The 19,826-nt window shown below is 45.1% G+C and overlaps 15 non-coding genes across 15 annotated transcripts; all 15 read left to right on the top strand.

Annotated features, from left to right (window-relative positions):
• The first annotated feature begins 829 nt into the window (after positions 1–829).
• Positions 830–1,020, top strand: LOC141209636 (U2 spliceosomal RNA). Its single transcript, XR_012279829.1, has one exon. It is a non-coding gene; the product is annotated as a U2 spliceosomal RNA (small nuclear RNA).
• A 1,119-nt stretch (positions 1,021–2,139) lies between these two features.
• LOC141208442 (U2 spliceosomal RNA) lies at positions 2,140–2,330 on the top strand. Its single transcript, XR_012278671.1, has one exon. It is a non-coding gene; the product is annotated as a U2 spliceosomal RNA (small nuclear RNA).
• A 1,123-nt stretch (positions 2,331–3,453) lies between these two features.
• Positions 3,454–3,644, top strand: LOC141209634 (U2 spliceosomal RNA). The gene has a single exon (XR_012279827.1). It is a non-coding gene; the product is annotated as a U2 spliceosomal RNA (small nuclear RNA).
• Positions 3,645–4,764: 1,120 nt separating this feature from the next.
• LOC141209633 (U2 spliceosomal RNA) lies at positions 4,765–4,955 on the top strand. Its single transcript, XR_012279826.1, has one exon. It is a non-coding gene; the product is annotated as a U2 spliceosomal RNA (small nuclear RNA).
• Positions 4,956–6,074: 1,119 nt separating this feature from the next.
• LOC141209632 (U2 spliceosomal RNA) lies at positions 6,075–6,265 on the top strand. Its single transcript, XR_012279825.1, has one exon. It is a non-coding gene; the product is annotated as a U2 spliceosomal RNA (small nuclear RNA).
• Positions 6,266–7,385: 1,120 nt separating this feature from the next.
• On the top strand, positions 7,386–7,576 carry LOC141209631 (U2 spliceosomal RNA). The gene has a single exon (XR_012279824.1). It is a non-coding gene; the product is annotated as a U2 spliceosomal RNA (small nuclear RNA).
• Positions 7,577–8,696: 1,120 nt separating this feature from the next.
• Positions 8,697–8,887, top strand: LOC141209824 (U2 spliceosomal RNA). The gene has a single exon (XR_012280014.1). It is a non-coding gene; the product is annotated as a U2 spliceosomal RNA (small nuclear RNA).
• Positions 8,888–10,004: 1,117 nt separating this feature from the next.
• On the top strand, positions 10,005–10,195 carry LOC141210828 (U2 spliceosomal RNA). The gene has a single exon (XR_012280844.1). It is a non-coding gene; the product is annotated as a U2 spliceosomal RNA (small nuclear RNA).
• Positions 10,196–11,315: 1,120 nt separating this feature from the next.
• On the top strand, positions 11,316–11,506 carry LOC141210058 (U2 spliceosomal RNA). Its single transcript, XR_012280238.1, has one exon. It is a non-coding gene; the product is annotated as a U2 spliceosomal RNA (small nuclear RNA).
• Positions 11,507–12,629: 1,123 nt separating this feature from the next.
• Positions 12,630–12,820, top strand: LOC141210030 (U2 spliceosomal RNA). Its single transcript, XR_012280211.1, has one exon. It is a non-coding gene; the product is annotated as a U2 spliceosomal RNA (small nuclear RNA).
• A 1,119-nt stretch (positions 12,821–13,939) lies between these two features.
• Positions 13,940–14,130, top strand: LOC141209630 (U2 spliceosomal RNA). Its single transcript, XR_012279823.1, has one exon. It is a non-coding gene; the product is annotated as a U2 spliceosomal RNA (small nuclear RNA).
• Positions 14,131–15,250: 1,120 nt separating this feature from the next.
• Positions 15,251–15,441, top strand: LOC141209629 (U2 spliceosomal RNA). The gene has a single exon (XR_012279822.1). It is a non-coding gene; the product is annotated as a U2 spliceosomal RNA (small nuclear RNA).
• A 1,120-nt stretch (positions 15,442–16,561) lies between these two features.
• LOC141209628 (U2 spliceosomal RNA) lies at positions 16,562–16,752 on the top strand. The gene has a single exon (XR_012279821.1). It is a non-coding gene; the product is annotated as a U2 spliceosomal RNA (small nuclear RNA).
• Positions 16,753–17,872: 1,120 nt separating this feature from the next.
• On the top strand, positions 17,873–18,063 carry LOC141209627 (U2 spliceosomal RNA). The gene has a single exon (XR_012279820.1). It is a non-coding gene; the product is annotated as a U2 spliceosomal RNA (small nuclear RNA).
• Positions 18,064–19,183: 1,120 nt separating this feature from the next.
• Positions 19,184–19,374, top strand: LOC141209626 (U2 spliceosomal RNA). The gene has a single exon (XR_012279819.1). It is a non-coding gene; the product is annotated as a U2 spliceosomal RNA (small nuclear RNA).
• Positions 19,375–19,826: the final 452 nt, after the last annotated feature.

The following is a 19,826-nucleotide window of genomic DNA, read 5'->3' as shown; positions in this document are numbered from 1 at the left end:
AAATAACTACAGGTGGTGAGATAAGCTGCACAATATAATTGACCTTTCAGTATATTGTTGCACACACACCATCTATTTAGCAAATGCCCTTGTTATCAACAGCAGCCTTTTAAACTCACCTGAGCTAACAGGTATGTGAGCTGGTTACTCTGCTGCGCTTAAAATTTCTTTTTTGGTTTGCTACAATGCCTTTTCTGAAACGTTGTCTCCCTCTGCTGGAACACTGACTTCTTTCATTTAATGCCTGCAGACTATAAAAGAGAAACCAACCCAAAAAGTTTGGTTGATTAGTCTGTGGCATTCTTTTAAACTGTTGCTTATGGCGGTCTCTGTGAGCTTCTCAGTGACATTCAGCCATCCAGGTATCCCGCCTGCAGTAGACGGAATGTGGCAATGGAACGCTGGCTGCGCGTGTCATAATAGGCTCTGAGCCTTTATATACCTGCGCACAGCAGCAGCCACCTTCAGTCTGCTGCTGGACAGCCAGCAGCAGCAGCAGCAGGAGAGGTAATTAATCAGCAACCCTCCTGCTAAGGGTAGACAGCTGCTCGTTCCACCCCCCCCCCCCCGCCTTAATTGGTTCTCCTCCCTTCCAACGGTGTTGAGGCGGGCGGGAACAGCCGGGGGTTGAGGGTACTGTGCTAAAAGAGGTGGAGTTATGCAGATCTAAAACGCGTGGATTGCAGCAGCAGCAAGCCGAAAAGTGCAGGCATGTGAGGGATCTAGAGGTTGACAGCATGTCTTCTTAACGGGAGTCCAGGTGGCCATCTCCACAAATGGACTTTTCAGAATCCTTGGGTGGCACCGTAGTCGGAAAGCAATTCTGGTTATCGCTTCTCGGCCTTTTGGCTAAGATCAAGTGTAGTATCTGTTCTTATCAGTTTAATATCTGATACGTCCCCTATCTGGGGACCATATATTAAATGGATTTTTAGAACAGGGAGATGGAAAAAGAGCTTGCTCTGTCCACTCCACGCATTGACCTGGTATTGCAGTATCTCCAGGACCGGTGCACCCCTTCTTTAATGCAGTTTCTAAAATCAGAAAGAATTGAATTCAATGCTTTTTGTTCATTTTGCTTGTTTGTCGGATTTTGGGATGGACTCTTTGGCTTTGCTTTTCTTCTCCTCATTGGATTTTTCATGTTAAAAGTTGCAGAAGCCAGATGACAAGCTCATTTTGGTTCAACTTCAGCAACTGTGCATTGCATTGCCATGTAATGTAATGTAATGCAATGCTATCTATCTAGCTCTCCCTCTATACTTCCTTTTGGATAAACAGACATATTAGGCAAGCATTTTGGAGCTTTCACCTAAATAACTACAGGTGGTGAGATAAGCTGCACAATATAATTGACCTTTCAGTATATTGTTGCACACACACCATCTATTTAGCAAATGCCCTTGTTATCAACAGCAGCCTTTTAAACTCACCTGAGCTAACAGGTATGTGAGCTGGTTACTCTGCTGCGCTTAAAATTTCTTTTTTGGTTTGCTACAATGCCTTTTCTGAAACGTTGTCTCCCTCTGCTGGAACACTGACTTCTTTCATTTAATGCCTGCAGACTATAAAAGAGAAACCAACCCAAAAAGTTTGGTTGATTAGTCTGTGGCATTCTTTTAAACTGTTGCTTATGGCGGTCTCTGTGAGCTTCTCAGTGACATTCAGCCATCCAGGTATCCCGCCTGCAGTAGACGGAATGTGGCAATGGAACGCTGGCTGCGCGTGTCATAATAGGCTCTGAGCCTTTATATACCTGCGCACAGCAGCAGCCACCTTCAGTTTGCTGCTGGACAGCCAGCAGCAGCAGCAGCAGGAGAGGTAATTAATCAGCAACCCTCCTGCTAAGGGTAGACAGCTGCTCGTTCCACCCCCCCCCGCCTTAATTGGTTCTCCTCCCTTCCAACGGTGTTGAGGCGGGTGGGAACAGCCGGGGGTTGAGGGTACTGTGCTAAAAGAGGTGGAGTTATGCAGATCTAAAACGCGTGGATTGCAGCAGCAGCAAGCCGAAAAGTGCAGGCATGTGAGGGATCTAGAGGTTGACAGCATGTCTTCTTAACGGGAGTCCAGGTGGCCATCTCCACAAATGGACTTTTCAGAATCCTTGGGTGGCACCGTAGTCGGAAAGCAATTCTGGTTATCGCTTCTCGGCCTTTTGGCTAAGATCAAGTGTAGTATCTGTTCTTATCAGTTTAATATCTGATACGTCCCCTATCTGGGGACCATATATTAAATGGATTTTTAGAACAGGGAGATGGAAAAAGAGCTTGCTCTGTCTACTCCACGCATTGACCTGGTATTGCAGTATCTCCAGGACCGGTGCACCCCTTCTTTAATGCAGTTTCTAAAATCAGAAAGAATTGAATTCAATGCTTTTTGTTCATTTTGCTTGTTTGTCGGATTTTGGGATGGACTCTTTGGCTTTGCTTTTCTTCTCCTCATTGGATTTTTCATGTTAAAAGTTGCAGAAGCCAGATGACAAGCTCATTTTGGTTCAACTTCAGCAACTGTGCATTGCATTGCCATGTAATGTAATGTAATGCAATGCTATCTATCTAGCTCTCCCTCTATACTTCCTTTTGGATAAACAGACATATTAGGCAAGCATTTTGGAGCTTTCACCTAAATAACTACAGGTGGTGAGATAAGCTGCACAATATAATTGACCTTTCAGTATATTGTTGCACACACACCATCTATTTAGCAAATGCCCTTGTTATCAACAGCAGCCTTTTAAACTCACCTGAGCTAACAGGTATGTGAGCTGGTTACTCTGCTGCGCTTAAAATTTCTTTTTTGGTTTGCTACAATGCCTTTTCTGAAACGTTGTCTCCCTCTGCTGGAACACTGACTTCTTTCATTTAATGCCTGCAGACTATAAAAGAGAAACCAACCCAAAAAGTTTGGTTGATTAGTCTGTGGCATTCTTTTAAACTGTTGCTTATGGCGGTCTCTGTGAGCTTCTCAGTGACATTCAGCCATCCAGGTATCCCGCCTGCAGTAGACGGAATGTGGCAATGGAACGCTGGCTGCGCGTGTCATAATAGGCTCTGAGCCTTTATATACCTGCGCACAGCAGCAGCCACCTTCAGTCTGCTGCTGGACAGCCAGCAGCAGCAGCAGCAGGAGAGGTAATTAATCAGCAACCCTCCTGCTAAGGGTAGACAGCTGCTCGTTCCACCCCCCCCCCCCCGCCTTAATTGGTTCTCCTCCCTTCCAACGGTGTTGAGGCGGGTGGGAACAGCCGGGGGTTGAGGGTACTGTGCTAAAAGAGGTGGAGTTATGCAGATCTAAAACGCGTGGATTGCAGCAGCAGCAAGCCGAAAAGTGCAGGCATGTGAGGGATCTAGAGGTTGACAGCATGTCTTCTTAACGGGAGTCCAGGTGGCCATCTCCACAAATGGACTTTTCAGAATCCTTGGGTGGCACCGTAGTCGGAAACCAATTCTGGTTATCGCTTCTCGGCCTTTTGGCTAAGATCAAGTGTAGTATCTGTTCTTATCAGTTTAATATCTGATACGTCCCCTATCTGGGGACCATATATTAAATGGATTTTTAGAACAGGGAGATGGAAAAAGAGCTTGCTCTGTCCACTCCACGCATTGACCTGGTATTGCAGTATCTCCAGGACCGGTGCACCCCTTCTTTAATGCAGTTTCTAAAATCAGAAAGAATTGAATTCAATGCTTTTTGTTCATTTTGCTTGTTTGTCGGATTTTGGGATGGACTCTTTGGCTTTGCTTTTCTTCTCCTCATTGGATTTTTCATGTTAAAAGTTGCAGAAGCCAGATGACAAGCTCATTTTGGTTCAACTTCAGCAACTGTGCATTGCATTGCCATGTAATGTAATGTAATGCAATGCTATCTATCTAGCTCTCCCTCTATACTTCCTTTTGGATAAACAGACATATTAGGCAAGCATTTTGGAGCTTTCACCTAAATAACTACAGGTGGTGAGATAAGCTGCACAATATAATTGACCTTTCAGTATATTGTTGCACACACACCATCTATTTAGCAAATGCCCTTGTTATCAACAGCAGCCTTTTAAACTCACCTGAGCTAACAGGTATGTGAGCTGGTTACTCTGCTGCGCTTAAAATTTCTTTTTTGGTTTGCTACAATGCCTTTTCTGAAACGTTGTCTCCCTCTGCTGGAACACTGACTTCTTTCATTTAATGCCTGCAGACTATAAAAGAGAAACCAACCCAAAAAGTTTGGTTGATTAGTCTGTGGCATTCTTTTAAACTGTTGCTTATGGCGGTCTCTGTGAGCTTCTCAGTGACATTCAGCCATCCAGGTATCCCGCCTGCAGTAGACGGAATGTGGCAATGGAACGCTGGCTGCGCGTGTCATAATAGGCTCTGAGCCTTTATATACCTGCGCACAGCAGCAGCCACCTTCAGTCTGCTGCTGGACAGCCAGCAGCAGCAGCAGCAGGAGAGGTAATTAATCAGCAACCCTCCTGCTAAGGGTAGACAGCTGCTCGTTCCACCCCCCCCCCGCCTTAATTGGTTCTCCTCCATTCCAACGGTGTTGAGGCGGGTGGGAACAGCCGGGGGTTGAGGGTACTGTGCTAAAAGAGGTGGAGTTATGCAGATCTAAAACGCGTGGATTGCAGCAGCAGCAAGCCGAAAAGTGCAGGCATGTGAGGGATCTAGAGGTTGACAGCATGTCTTCTTAACGGGAGTCCAGGTGGCCATCTCCACAAATGGACTTTTCAGAATCCTTGGGTGGCACCGTAGTCGGAAACCAATTCTGGTTATCGCTTCTCGGCCTTTTGGCTAAGATCAAGTGTAGTATCTGTTCTTATCAGTTTAATATCTGATACGTCCCCTATCTGGGGACCATATATTAAATGGATTTTTAGAACAGGGAGATGGAAAAAGAGCTTGCTCTGTCCACTCCACGCATTGACCTGGTATTGCAGTATCTCCAGGACCGGTGCACCCCTTCTTTAATGCAGTTTCTAAAATCAGAAAGAATTGAATTCAATGCTTTTTGTTCATTTTGCTTGTTTGTCGGATTTTGGGATGGACTCTTTGGCTTTGCTTTTCTTCTCCTCATTGGATTTTTCATGTTAAAAGTTGCAGAAGCCAGATGACAAGCTCATTTTGGTTCAACTTCAGCAACTGTGCATTGCATTGCCATGTAATGTAATGTAATGCAATGCTATCTATCTAGCTCTCCCTCTATACTTCCTTTTGGATAAACAGACATATTAGGCAAGCATTTTGGAGCTTTCACCTAAATAACTACAGGTGGTGAGATAAGCTGCACAATATAATTGACCTTTCAGTATATTGTTGCACACACACCATCTATTTAGCAAATGCCCTTGTTATCAACAGCAGCCTTTTAAACTCACCTGAGCTAACAGGTATGTGAGCTGGTTACTCTGCTGCGCTTAAAATTTCTTTTTTGGTTTGCTACAATGCCTTTTCTGAAACGTTGTCTCCCTCTGCTGGAACACTGACTTCTTTCATTTAATGCCTGCAGACTATAAAAGAGAAACCAACCCAAAAAGTTTGGTTGATTAGTCTGTGGCATTCTTTTAAACTGTTGCTTATGGCGGTCTCTGTGAGCTTCTCAGTGACATTCAGCCATCCAGGTATCCCGCCTGCAGTAGACGGAATGTGGCAATGGAACGCTGGCTGCGCGTGTCATAATAGGCTCTGAGCCTTTATATACCTGCGCACAGCAGCAGCCACCTTCAGTCTGCTGCTGGACAGCCAGCAGCAGCAGCAGCAGGAGAGGTAATTAATCAGCAACCCTCCTGCTAAGGGTAGACAGCTGCTCGTTCCACCCCCCCCCCGCCTTAATTGGTTCTCCTCCCTTCCAACGGTGTTGAGGCGGGTGGGAACAGCCGGGGGTTGAGGGTACTGTGCTAAAAGAGGTGGAGTTATGCAGATCTAAAACGCGTGGATTGCAGCAGCAGCAAGCCGAAAAGTGCAGGCATGTGAGGGATCTGAGGTTGACAGCATGTCTTCTTAACGGGAGTCCAGGTGGCCATCTCCACAAATGGACTTTTCAGAATCCTTGGGTGGCACCGTAGTCGGAAACCAATTCTGGTTATCGCTTCTCGGCCTTTTGGCTAAGATCAAGTGTAGTATCTGTTCTTATCAGTTTAATATCTGATACGTCCCCTATCTGGGGACCATATATTAAATGGATTTTTAGAACAGGGAGATGGAAAAAGAGCTTGCTCTGTCCACTCCACGCATTGACCTGGTATTGCAGTATCTCCAGGACCGGTGCACCCCTTCTTTAATGCAGTTTCTAAAATCAGAAAGAATTGAATTCAATGCTTTTTGTTCATTTTGCTTGTTTGTCGGATTTTGGGATGGACTCTTTGGCTTTGCTTTTCTTCTCCTCATTGGATTTTTCATGTTAAAAGTTGCAGAAGCCAGATGACACGCTCATTTTGGTTCAACTTCAGCAACTGTGCATTGCATTGCCATGTAATGTAATGTAATGCAATGCTATCTATCTAGCTCTCCCTCTATACTTCCTTTTGGATAAACAGACATATTAGGCAAGCATTTTGGAGCTTTCACCTAAATAACTACAGGTGGTGAGATAAGCTGCACAATATAATTGACCTTTCAGTATATTGTTGCACACACACCATCTATTTAGCAAATGCCCTTGTTATCAACAGCAGCCTTTTAAACTCACCTGAGCTAACAGGTATGTGAGCTGGTTACTCTGCTGCGCTTAAAATTTCTTTTTTGGTTTGCTACAATGCCTTTTCTGAAACGTTGTCTCCCTCTGCTGGAACACTGACTTCTTTCATTTAATGCCTGCAGACTATAAAAGAGAAACCAACCCAAAAAGTTTGGTTGATTAGTCTGTGGCATTCTTTTAAACTGTTGCTTATGGCGGTCTCTGTGAGCTTCTCAGTGACATTCAGCCATCCAGGTATCCCGCCTGCAGTAGACGGAATGTGGCAATGGAACGCTGGCTGCGCGTGTCATAATAGGCTCTGAGCCTTTATATACCTGCGCACAGCAGCAGCCACCTTCAGTCTGCTGCTGGACAGCCAGCAGCAGCAGCAGCAGGAGAGGTAATTAATCAGCAACCCTCCTGCTAAGGGTAGACAGCTGCTCGTTCCACCCCCCCCCCGCTTTAATTGGTTCTCCTCCCTTCCAACGGTGTTGAGGCGGGTGGGAACAGCCGGGGGTTGAGGGTACTGTGCTAAAAGAGGTGGAGTTATGCCGATCTAAAACGCGTGGATTGCAGCAGCAGCAAGCCGAAAAGTGCAGGCATGTGAGGGATCTAGAGGTTGACAGCATGTCTTCTTAACGGGAGTCCAGGTGGCCATCTCCACAAATGGACTTTTCAGAATCCTTGGGTGGCACCGTAGTCGGAAACCAATTCTGGTTATCGCTTCTCGGCCTTTTGGCTAAGATCAAGTGTAGTATCTGTTCTTATCAGTTTAATATCTGATACGTCCCCTATCTGGGGACCATATATTAAATGGATTTTTAGAACAGGGAGATGGAAAAAGAGCTTGCTCTGTCCACTCCACGCATTGACCTGGTATTGCAGTATCTCCAGGACCGGTGCACCCCTTCTTTAATGCAGTTTCTAAAATCAGAAAGAATTGAATTCAATGCTTTTTGTTCATTTTGCTTGTTTGTCGGATTTTGGGATGGACTCTTTGGCTTTGCTTTTCTTCTCCTCATTGGATTTTTCATGTTAAAAGTTGCAGAAGCCAGATGACAAGCTCATTTTGGTTCAACTTCAGCAACTGTGCATTGCATTGCCATGTAATGTAATGTAATGCAATGCTATCTATCTAGCTCTCCCTCTATACTTCCTTTTGGATAAACAGACATATTAGGCAAGCATTTTGGAGCTTTCACCTAAATAACTACAGGTGGTGAGATAAGCTGCACAATATAATTGACCTTTCAGTATATTGTTGCACACACACCATCTATTTAGCAAATGCCCTTGTTATCAACAGCAGCCTTTTACACTCACCTGAGCTAACAGGTATGTGAGCTGGTTACTCTGCTGCGCTTAAAATTTCTTTTTTGGTTTGCTACAATGCCTTTTCTGAAACGTTGTCTCCCTCTGCTGGAACACTGACTTCTTTCATTTAATGCCTGCAGACTATAAAAGAGAAACCAACCCAAAAAGTTTGGTTGATTAGTCTGTGGCATTCTTTTAAACTGTTGCTTATGGCGGTCTCTGTGAGCTTCTCAGTGACATTCAGCCATCCAGGTATCCCGCCTGCAGTAGACGGAATGTGGCAATGGAACGCTGGCTGCGCGTGTCATAATAGGCTCTGAGCCTTTATATACCTGCGCACAGCAGCAGCCACCTTCAGTCTGCTGCTGGACAGCCAGCAGCAGCAGCAGCAGGAGAGGTAATTAATCAGCAACCCTCCTGCTAAGGGTAGACAGCTGCTCGTTCCACCCCCCCCCCGCCTTAATTGGTTCTCCTCCCTTCCAACGGTGTTGAGGCGGGTGGGAACAGCCGGGGGTTGAGGGTACTGTGCTAAAAGAGGTGGAGTTATGCAGATCTAAAACGCGTGGATTGCAGCAGCAGCAAGCCGAAAAGTGCAGGCATGTGAGGGATCTAGAGGTTGACAGCATGTCTTCTTAACGGGAGTCCAGGTGGCCATCTCCACAAATGGACTTTTCAGAATCCTTGGGTGGCACCGTAGTCGGAAACCAATTCTGGTTATCGCTTCTCGGCCTTTTGGCTAAGATCAAGTGTAGTATCTGTTCTTATCAGTTTAATATCTGATACGTCCCCTATCTGGGGACCATATATTAAATGGATTTTTAGAACAGGGAGATGGAAAAAGAGCTTGCTCTGTCCACTCCACGCATTGCCCTGGTATTGCAGTATCTCCAGGACCGGTGCACCCCTTCTTTAATGCAGTTTCTAAAATCAGAAAGAATTGAATTCAATGCTTTTTGTTCATTTTGCTTGTTTGTCGGATTTTGGGATGGACTCTTTGGCTTTGCTTTTCTTCTCCTCATTGGATTTTTCATGTTAAAAGTTGCAGAAGCCAGATGACAAGCTCATTTTGGTTCAACTTCAGCAACTGTGCATTGCATTGCCATGTAATGTAATGTAATGCAATGCTATCTATCTAGCTCTCCCTCTATACTTCCTTTTGGATAAACAGACATATTAGGCAAGCATTTTGGAGCTTTCACCTAAATAACTACAGGTGGTGAGATAAGCTGCACAATATAATTGACCTTTCAGTATATTGTTGCACACACACCATCTATTTAGCAAATGCCCTTGTTATCAACAGCAGCCTTTTAAACTCACCTGAGCTAACAGGTATGTGAGCTGGTTACTCTGCTGCGCTTAAAATTTCTTTTTTGGTTTGCTACAATGCCTTTTCTGAAACGTTGTCTCCCTCTGCTGGAACACTGACTTCTTTCATTTAATGCCTGCAGACTATAAAAGAGAAACCAACCCAAAAAGTTTGGTTGATTAGTCTGTGGCATTCTTTTAAACTGTTGCTTATGGCGGTCTCTGTGAGCTTCTCAGTGACATTCAGCCATCCAGGTATCCCGCCTGCAGTAGACGGAATGTGCAATGGAACGCTGGCTGCGCGTGTCATAATAGGCTCTGAGCCTTTATATACCTGCGCACAGCAGCAGCCACCTTCAGTCTGCTGCTGGACAGCCAGCAGCAGCAGCAGGAGAGGTAATTAATCAGCAACCCTCCTGCTAAGGGTAGACAGCTGCTCGTTCCACCCCCCCCCCCGCCTTAATTGGTTCTCCTCCCTTCCAACGGTGTTGAGGCGGGTGGGAACAGCTGGGGGTTGAGGGTACTGTGCTAAAAGAGGTGGAGTTATGCAGATCTAAAATGCGCGGATTGCAGCAGCAGCAAGCCGAAAAGTGCAGGCATGTGAGGGATCTAGAGGTTGACAGCATGTCTTCTTAACGGGAGTCCAGGTGGCCATCTCCACAAATGGACTTTTCAGAATCCTTGGGTGGCACCGTAGTCGGAAACCAATTCTGGTTATCGCTTCTCGGCCTTTTGGCTAAGATCAAGTGTAGTATCTGTTCTTATCAGTTTAATATCTGATACGTCCCCTATCTGGGGACCATATATTAAATGGATTTTTAGAACAGGGAGATGGAAAAAGAGCTTGCTCTGTCCACTCCACGCATTGACCTGGTATTGCAGTATCTCCAGGAACGGTGCACCCCTTCTTTAATGCAGTTTCTAAAATCAGAAAGAATTGAATTCAATGCTTTTTGTTCATTTTGCTTGTTTGTCGGATTTTGGGATGGACTCTTTGGCTTTGCTTTTCTTCTCCTCATTGGATTTTTCATGTTAAAAGTTGCAGAAGCCAGATGACAAGCTCATTTTGGTTCAACTTCAGCAACTGTGCATTGCATTGCCATGTAATGTAATGTAATGCAATGCTATCTATCTAGCTCTCCCTCTATACTTCCTTTTGGATAAACAGACATATTAGGCAAGCATTTTGGAGCTTTCACCTAAATAACTACAGGTGGTGAGATAAGCTGCACAATATAATTGACCTTTCAGTATATTGTTGCACACACACCATCTATTTAGCAAATGCCCTTGTTATCAACAGCAGCCTTTTAAACTCACCTGAGCTAACAGGTATGTGAGCTGGTTACTCTGCTGCGCTTAAAATTTCTTTTTTGGTTTGCTACAATGCCTTTTCTGAAACGTTGTCTCCCTCTGCTGGAACACTGACTTCTTTCATTTAATGCCTGCAGACTATAAAAGAGAAACCAACCCAAAAAGTTTGGTTGATTAGTCTGTGGCATTCTTTTAAACTGTTGCTTATGGCGGTCTCTGTGAGCTTCTCAGTGACATTCAGCCATCCAGGTATCCCGCCTGCAGTAGACGGAATGTGGCAATGGAACGCTGGCTGCGCGTGTCATAATAGGCTCTGAGCCTTTATATACCTGCGCACAGCAGCAGCCACCTTCAGTCTGCTGCTGGACAGCCAGCAGCAGCAGCAGCAGGAGAGGTAATTAATCAGCAACCCTCCTGCTAAGGGTAGACAGCTGCTCGTTCCACCCCCCCCCCGCCTTAATTGGTTCTCCTCCCTTCCAACGGTGTTGAGGCGGGTGGGAACAGCCGGGGGTTGAGGGTACTGTGCTAAAAGAGGTGGAGTTATGCAGATCTAAAACGCGTGGATTGCAGCAGCAGCAAGCCGAAAAGTGCAGGCATGTGAGGGATCTAGAGGTTGACAGCATGTCTTCTTAACGGGAGTCCAGGTGGCCATCTCCACAAATGGACTTTTCAGAATCCTTGGGTGGCACCGTAGTCGGAAACCAATTCTGGTTATCGCATCTCGGCCTTTTGGCTAAGATCAAGTGTAGTATCTGTTCTTATCAGTTTAATATCTGATACGTCCCCTATCTGGGGACCATATATTAAATGGATTTTTAGAACAGGGAGATGGAAAAAGAGCTTGCTCTGTCCACTCCACGCATTGACCTGGTATTGCAGTATCTCCAGGACCGGTGCACCCCTTCTTTAATGCAGTTTCTAAAATCAGAAAGAATTGAATTCAATGCTTTTTGTTCATTTTGCTTGTTTGTCGGATTTTGGGATGGACTCTTTGGCTTTGCTTTTCTTCTCCTCATTGGATTTTTCATGTTAAAAGTTGCAGAAGCCAGATGACAAGCTCATTTTGGTTCAACTTCAGCAACTGTGCATTGCATTGCCATGTAATGTAATGTAATGCAATGCTATCTATCTAGCTCTCCCTCTATACTTCCTTTTGGATAAACAGACATATTAGGCAAGCATTTTGGAGCTTTCACCTAAATAACTACAGGTGGTGAGATAAGCTGCACAATATAATTGACCTTTCAGTATATTGTTGCACACACACCATCTATTTAGCAAATGCCCTTGTTATCAACAGCAGCCTTTTAAACTCACCTGAGCTAACAGGTATGTGAGCTGGTTACTCTGCTGCGCTTAAAATTTCTTTTTTGGTTTGCTACAATGCCTTTTCTGAAACGTTATCTCCCTCTGCTGGAACACTGACTTCTTTCATTTAATGCCTGCAGACTATAAAAGAGAAACCAACCCAAAAAGTTTGGTTGATTAGTCTGTGGCATTCTTTTAAACTGTTGCTTATGGCGGTCTCTGTGAGCTTCTCAGTGACATTCAGCCATCCAGATATCCCGCCTGCAGTAGACGGAATGTGGCAATGGAACGCTGGCTGCGCGTGTCATAATAGGCTCTGAGCCTTTATATACCTGCGCACAGCAGCAGCCACCTTCAGTCTGCTGCTGGACAGCCAGCAGCAGCAGCAGCAGGAGAGGTAATTAATCAGCAACCCTCCTGCTAAGGGTAGACAGCTGCTCGTTCCACCCCCCCCCCCCCGCCTTAATTGGTTCTCCTCCCTTCCAACGGTGTTGAGGCGGGTGGGAACAGCCGGGGGTTGAGGGTACTGTGCTAAAAGAGGTGGAGTTATGCAGATCTAAAATGCGTGGATTGCAGCAGCAGCAAGCCGAAAAGTGCAGGCATGTGAGGGATCTAGAGGTTGACAGCATGTCTTCTTAACGGGAGTCCAGGTGGCCATCTCCACAAATGGACTTTTCAGAATCCTTGGGTGGCACCGTAGTCGGAAACCAATTCTGGTTATCGCCTCTCGGCCTTTTGGCTAAGATCAAGTGTAGTATCTGTTCTTATCAGTTTAATATCTGATACGTCCCCTATCTGGGGACCATATATTAAATGGATTTTTAGAACAGGGAGATGGAAAAAGAGCTTGCTCTGTCCACTCCACGCATTGACCTGGTATTGCAGTATCTCCAGGACCGGTGCACCCCTTCTTTAATGCAGTTTCTAAAATCAGAAAGAATTGAATTCAATGCTTTTTGTTCATTTTGCTTGTTTGTCGGATTTTGGGATGGACTCTTTGGCTTTGCTTTTCTTCTCCTCATTGGATTTTTCATGTTAAAAGTTGCAGAAGCCAGATGACAAGCTCATTTTGGTTCAACTTCAGCAACTGTGCATTGCATTGCCATGTAATGTAATGTAATGCAATGCTATCTATCTAGCTCTCCCTCTATACTTCCTTTTGGATAAACAGACATATTAGGCAAGCATTTTGGAGCTTTCACCTAAATAACTACAGGTGGTGAGATAAGCTGCACAATATAATTGACCTTTCAGTATATTGTTGCACACACACCATCTATTTAGCAAATGCCCTTGTTATCAACAGCAGCCTTTTAAACTCACCTGAGCTAACAGGTATGTGAGCTGGTTACTCTGCTGCGCTTAAAATTTCTTTTTTGGTTTGCTACAATGCCTTTTCTGAAACGTTGTCTCCCTCTGCTGGAACACTGACTTCTTTCATTTAATGCCTGCAGACTATAAAAGAGAAACCAACCCAAAAAGTTTGGTTGATTAGTCTGTGGCATTCTTTTAAACTGTTGCTTATGGCGGTCTCTGTGAGCTTCTCAGTGACATTCAGCCATCCAGGTATCCCGCCTGCAGTAGACGGAATGTGGCAATGGAACGCTGGCTGCGCGTGTCATAATAGGCTCTGAGCCTTTATATACCTGCGCACAGCAGCAGCCACCTTCAGTCTGCTGCTGGACAGCCAGCAGCAGCAGCAGCAGGAGAGGTAATTAATCAGCAACCCTCCTGCTAAGGGTAGACAGCTGCTCGTTCCACCCCCCCCCGCCTTAATTGGTTCTCCTCCCTTCCAACGGTGTTGAGGCGGGTGGGAACAGCCGGGGGTTGAGGGTACTGTGCTAAAAGAGGTGGAGTTATGCAGATCTAAAACGCGTGGATTGCAGCAGCAGCAAGCCGAAAAGTGCAGGCATGTGAGGGATCTAGAGGTTGACAGCATGTCTTCTTAACGGGAGTCCAGGTGGCCATCTCCACAAATGGACTTTTCAGAATCCTTGGGTGGCACCGTAGTCGGAAACCAATTCTGGTTATCGCTTCTCGGCCTTTTGGCTAAGATCAAGTGTAGTATCTGTTCTTATCAGTTTAATATCTGATACGTCCCCTATCTGGGGACCATATATTAAATGGATTTTTAGAACAGGGAGATGGAAAAAGAGCTTGCTCTGTCCACTCCACGCATTGACCTGGTATTGCAGTATCTCCAGGACCGGTGCACCCCTTCTTTAATGCAGTTTCTAAAATCAGAAAGAATTGAATTCAATGCTTTTTGTTCATTTTGCTTGTTTGTCGGATTTTGGGATGGACTCTTTGGCTTTGCTTTTCTTCTCCTCATTGGATTTTTCATGTTAAAAGTTGCAGAAGCCAGATGACAAGCTCATTTTGGTTCAACTTCAGCAACTGTGCATTGCATTGCCATGTAATGTAATGTAATGCAATGCTATCTATCTAGCTCTCCCTCTATACTTCCTTTTGGATAAACAGACATATTAGGCAAGCATTTTGGAGCTTTCACCTAAATAACTACAGGTGGTGAGATAAGCTGCACAATATAATTGACCTTTCAGTATATTGTTGCACACACACCATCTATTTAGCAAATGCCCTTGTTATCAACAGCAGCCTTTTAAACTCACCTGAGCTAACAGGTATGTGAGCTGGTTACTCTGCTGCGCTTAAAATTTCTTTTTTGGTTTGCTACAATGCCTTTTCTGAAACGTTGTCTCCCTCTGCTGGAACACTGACTTCTTTCATTTAATGCCTGCAGAATATAAAAGAGAAACCAACCCAAAAAGTTTGGTTGATTAGTCTGTGGCATTCTTTTAAACTGTTGCTTATGGCGGTCTCTGTGAGCTTCTCAGTGACATTCAGCCATCCAGGTATCCCGCCTGCAGTAGACGGAATGTGGCAATGGAACGCTGGCTGCGCGTGTCATAATAGGCTCTGAGCCTTTATATACCTGCGCACAGCAGCAGCCACCTTCAGTCTGCTGCTGGACAGCCAGCAGCAGCAGCAGCAGGAGAGGTAATTAATCAGCAACCCTCCTGCTAAGGGTAGACAGCTGCTCGTTCCACCCCCCCCCCGCCTTAATTGGTTCTCCTCCCTTCCAACGGTGTTGAGGCGGGTGGGAACAGCCGGGGGTTGAGGGTACTGTGCTAAAAGAGGTGGAGTTATGCAGATCTAAAATGCGTGGATTGCAGCAGCAGCAAGCCGAAAAGTGCAGGCATGTGAGGGATCTAGAGGTTGACAGCATGTCTTCTTAACGGGAGTCCAGGTGGCCATCTCCACAAATGGACTTTTCAGAATCCTTGGGTGGCACCGTAGTCGGAAACCAATTCTGGTTATCGCTTCTCGGCCTTTTGGCTAAGATCAAGTGTAGTATCTGTTCTTATCAGTTTAATATCTGATACGTCCCCTATCTGGGGACCATATATTAAATGGATTTTTAGAACAGGGAGATGGAAAAAGAGCTTGCTCTGTCCACTCCACGCATTGACCTGGTATTGCAGTATCTCCAGGACCGGTGCACCCCTTCTTTAATGCAGTTTCTAAAATCAGAAAGAATTGAATTCAATGCTTTTTGTTCATTTTGCTTGTTTGTCGGATTTTGGGATGGACTCTTTGGCTTTGCTTTTCTTCTCCTCATTGGATTTTTCATGTTAAAAGTTGCAGAAGCCAGATGACAAGCTCATTTTGGTTCAACTTCAGCAACTGTGCATTGCATTGCCATGTAATGTAATGTAATGCAATGCTATCTATCTAGCTCTCCCTCTATACTTCCTTTTGGATAAACAGACATATTAGGCAAGCATTTTGGAGCTTTCACCTAAATAACTACAGGTGGTGAGATAAGCTGCACAATATAATTGACCTTTCAGTAAATTGTTGCACACACACCATCTATTTAGCAAATGCCCTTGTTATCAACAGCAGCCTTTTAAACTCACCTGAGCTAACAGGTATGTGAGCTGGTTACTCTGCTGCGCTTAAAATTTCTTTTTTGGTTTGCTACAATGCCTTTTCTGAAACGTTGTCTCCCTCTGCTGGAACACTGACTTCTTTCATTTAATGCCTGCAGACTATAAAAGAGAAACCAACCCAAAAAGTTTGGTTGATTAGTCTGTGGCATTCTTTTAAACTGTTGCTTATGGCGGTCTCTGTGAGCTTCTCAGTGACATTCAGCCATCCAGGTATCCCGCCTGCAGTAGACGGAATGTGGCAATGGAACGCTGGCTGCGCGTGTCATAATAGGCTCTGAGCCTTTATATACCTGCGCACAGCAGCAGCCACCTTCAGTCTGCTGCTGGACAGCCAGCAGCAGCAGCAGCAGGAGAGGTAATTAATCAGCAACCCTCCTGCTAAGGGTAGACAGCTGCTCGTTCCACCCCCCCCCCGCCTTAATTGGTTCTCCTCCCTTCCAACGGTGTTGAGGCGGGTGGGAACAGCCGGGGGTTGAGGGTACTGTGCTAAAAGAGGTGGAGTTATGCAGATCTAAAATGCGTGGATTGCAGCAGCAGCAAGCCGAAAAGTGCAGGCATGTGAGGGATCTAGAGGTTGACAGCATGTCTTCTTAACGGGAGTCCAGGTGGCCATCTCCACAAATGGACTTTTCAGAATCCTTGGGTGGCACCGTAGTCGGAAACCAATTCTGGTTATCGCTTCTCGGCCTTTTGGCTAAGATCAAGTGTAGTATCTGTTCTTATCAGTTTAATATCTGATACGTCCCCTATCTGGGGACCATATATTAAATGGATTTTTAGAACAGGGAGATGGAAAAAGAGCTTGCTCTGTCCACTCCACGCATTGACCTGGTATTGCAGTATCTCCAGGACCGGTGCACCCCTTCTTTAATGCAGTTTCTAAAATCAGAAAGAATTGAATTCAATGCTTTTTGTTCATTTTGCTTGTTTGTCGGATTTTGGGATGGACTCTTTGGCTTTGCTTTTCTTCTCCTCATTGGATTTTTCATGTTAAAAGTTGCAGAAGCCAGATGACAAGCTCATTTTGGTTCAACTTCAGCAACTGTGCATTGCATTGCCATGTAATGTAATGTAATGCAATGCTATCTATCTAGCTCTCCCTCTATACTTCCTTTTGGATAAACAGACATATTAGGCAAGCATTTTGGAGCTTTCACCTAAATAACTACAGGTGGTGAGATAAGCTGCACAATATAATTGACCTTTCAGTAAATTGTTGCACACACACCATCTATTTAGCAAATGCCCTTGTTATCAACAGCAGCCTTTTAAACTCACCTGAGCTAACAGGTATGTGAGCTGGTTACTCTGCTGCGCTTAAAATTTCTTTTTTGGTTTGCTACAATGCCTTTTCTGAAACGTTGTCTCCCTCTGCTGGAACACTGACTTCTTTCATTTAATGCCTGCAGACTATAAAAGAGAAACCAACCCAAAAAGTTTGGTTGATTAGTCTGTGGCATTCTTTTAAACTGTTGCTTATGGCGGTCTCTGTGAGCTTCTCAGTGACATTCAGCCATCCAGGTATCCCGCCTGCAGTAGACGGAATGTGGCAATGGAACGCTGGCTGCGCGTGTCATAATAGGCTCTGAGCCTTTATATACCTGCGCACAGCAGCAGCCACCTTCAGTCTGCTGCTGGACAGCCAGCAGCAGCAGCAGCAGGAGAGGTAATTAATCAGCAACCCTCCTGCTAAGGGTAGACAGCTGCTCGTTCCACCCCCCCCCCGCCTTAATTGGTTCTCCTCCCTTCCAACGGTGTTGAGGCGGGTGGGAACAGCCGGGGGTTGAGGGTACTGTGCTAAAAGAGGTGGAGTTATGCAGCTCTAAAACGCGTGGATTGCAGCAGCAGCAAGCCGAAAAGTGCAGGCATGTGAGGGATCTAGAGGTTGACAGCATGTCTTCTTAACGGGAGTCCAGGTGGCCATCTCCACAAATGGACTTTTCAGAATCCTTGGGTGGCACCGTAGTCGGAAACCAATTCTGGTTATCGCTTCTCGGCCTTTTGGCTAAGATCAAGTGTAGTATCTGTTCTTATCAGTTTAATATCTGATACGTCCCCTATCTGGGGACCATATATTAAATGGATTTTTAGAACAGGGAGATGGAAAAAGAGCTTGCTCTGTCCACTCCACGCATTGACCTGGTATTGCAGTATCTCCAGGACCGGTGCACCCCTTCTTTAATGCAGTTTCTAAAATCAGAAAGAATTGAATTCAATGCTTTTTGTTCATTTTGCTTGTTTGTCGGATTTTGGGATGGACTCTTTGGCTTTGCTTTTCTTCTCCTCATTGGATTTTTCATGTTAAAAGTTGCAGAAGCCAGATGACAAGCTCATTTTGGTTCAACTTCAGCAACTGTGCATTGCATTGCCATGTAATGTAATGTAATGCAATGCTATCTATCTAGCTCTCCCTCTATACTTCCTTTTGGATAAACAGACATATTAGGCAAGCATTTTGGAGCTTTCACCTAAATAACTACAGGTGGTGAGATAAGCTGCACAATATAATTGACCTTTCAGTAAATTGTTGCACACACACCATCTATTTAGCAAATGCCCTTGTTATCAACAGCAGCCTTTTAAACTCACCTGAGCTAACAGGTATGTGAGCTGGTTACTCTGCTGCGCTTAAAATTTCTTTTTTGGTTTGCTACAATGCCTTTTCTGAAACGTTGTCTCCCTCTGCTGGAACACTGACTTCTTTCATTTAATGCCTGCAGACTATAAAAGAGAAACCAACCCAAAAAGTTTGGTTGATTAGTCTGTGGCATTCTTTTAAACTGTTGCTTATGGCGGTCTCTGTGAGCTTCTCAGTGACATTCAGCCATCCAGGTATCCCGCCTGCAGTAGACGGAATGTGGCAATGGAACGCTGGCTGCGCGTGTCATAATAGGCTCTGAGCCTTTATATACCTGCGCACAGCAGCAGCCACCTTCAGTCTGCTGCTGGACAGCCAGCAGCAGCAGCAGCAGGAGAGGTAATTAATCAGCAACCCTCCTGCTAAGGGTAGACAGCTGCTCGTTCCACCCCCCCCCCGCCTTAATTGGTTCTCCTCCCTTCCAACGGTGTTGAGGCGGGTGGGAACAGCCGGGGGTTGAGGGTACTGTGCTAAAAGAGGTGGAGTTATGCAGATCTAAAATGCGTGGATTGCAGCAGCAGCAAGCCGAAAAGTGCAGGCATGTGAGGGATCTAGAGGTTGACAGCATGTCTTCTTAACGGGAGTCCAGGTGGCCATCTCCACAAATGGACTTTTCAGAATCCTTGGGTGGCACCGTAGTCGGAAACCAATTCTGGTTATCGCTTCTCGGCCTTTTGGCTAAGATCAAGTGTAGTATCTGTTCTTATCAGTTTAATATCTGATACGTCCCCTATCTGGGGACCATATATTAAATGGATTTTTAGAACAGGGAGATGGAAAAAGAGCTTGCTCTGTCCACTCCACGCATTGACCTGGTATTGCAGTATCTCCAGGACCGGTGCACCCCTTCTTTAATGCAGTTTCTAAAATCAGAAAGAATTGAATTCAATGCTTTTTGTTCATTTTGCTTGTTTGTCGGATTTTGGGATGGACTCTTTGGCTTTGCTTTTCTTCTCCTCATTGGATTTTTCATGTTAAAAGTTGCAGAAGCCAGATGACAAGCTCATTTTGGTTCAACTTCAGCAACTGTGCATTGCATTGCCATGTAATGTAATGTAATGCAATGCTATCTATCTAGCTCTCCCTCTATACTTCCTTTTGGATAAACAGACATATTAGGCAAGCATTTTGGAGCTTTCACCTAAATAACTACAGGTGGTGAGATAAGCTGCACAATATAATTGACCTTTCAGTATATTGTTGCACACACACCATCTATTTAGCAAATGCCCTTGTTATCAACAGCAGCCTTTTAAACTCACCTGAGCTAACAGGTATGTGAGCTGGTTACTCTGCTGCGC

The sequence above is a fragment of the Phyllobates terribilis genome, unplaced genomic scaffold, assembly GCF_046119375.1.
Source record: "Phyllobates terribilis strain yellow unplaced genomic scaffold, ASM4611937v1 Scaffold_169__1_contigs__length_4117513, whole genome shotgun sequence".
Classification (NCBI taxonomy): Eukaryota; Metazoa; Chordata; class Amphibia; order Anura; family Dendrobatidae; genus Phyllobates; species Phyllobates terribilis.
The sequence above is the reverse complement of the archived record's forward strand: the minus strand, read 5'-3'. Positions and strand labels throughout refer to the sequence as shown.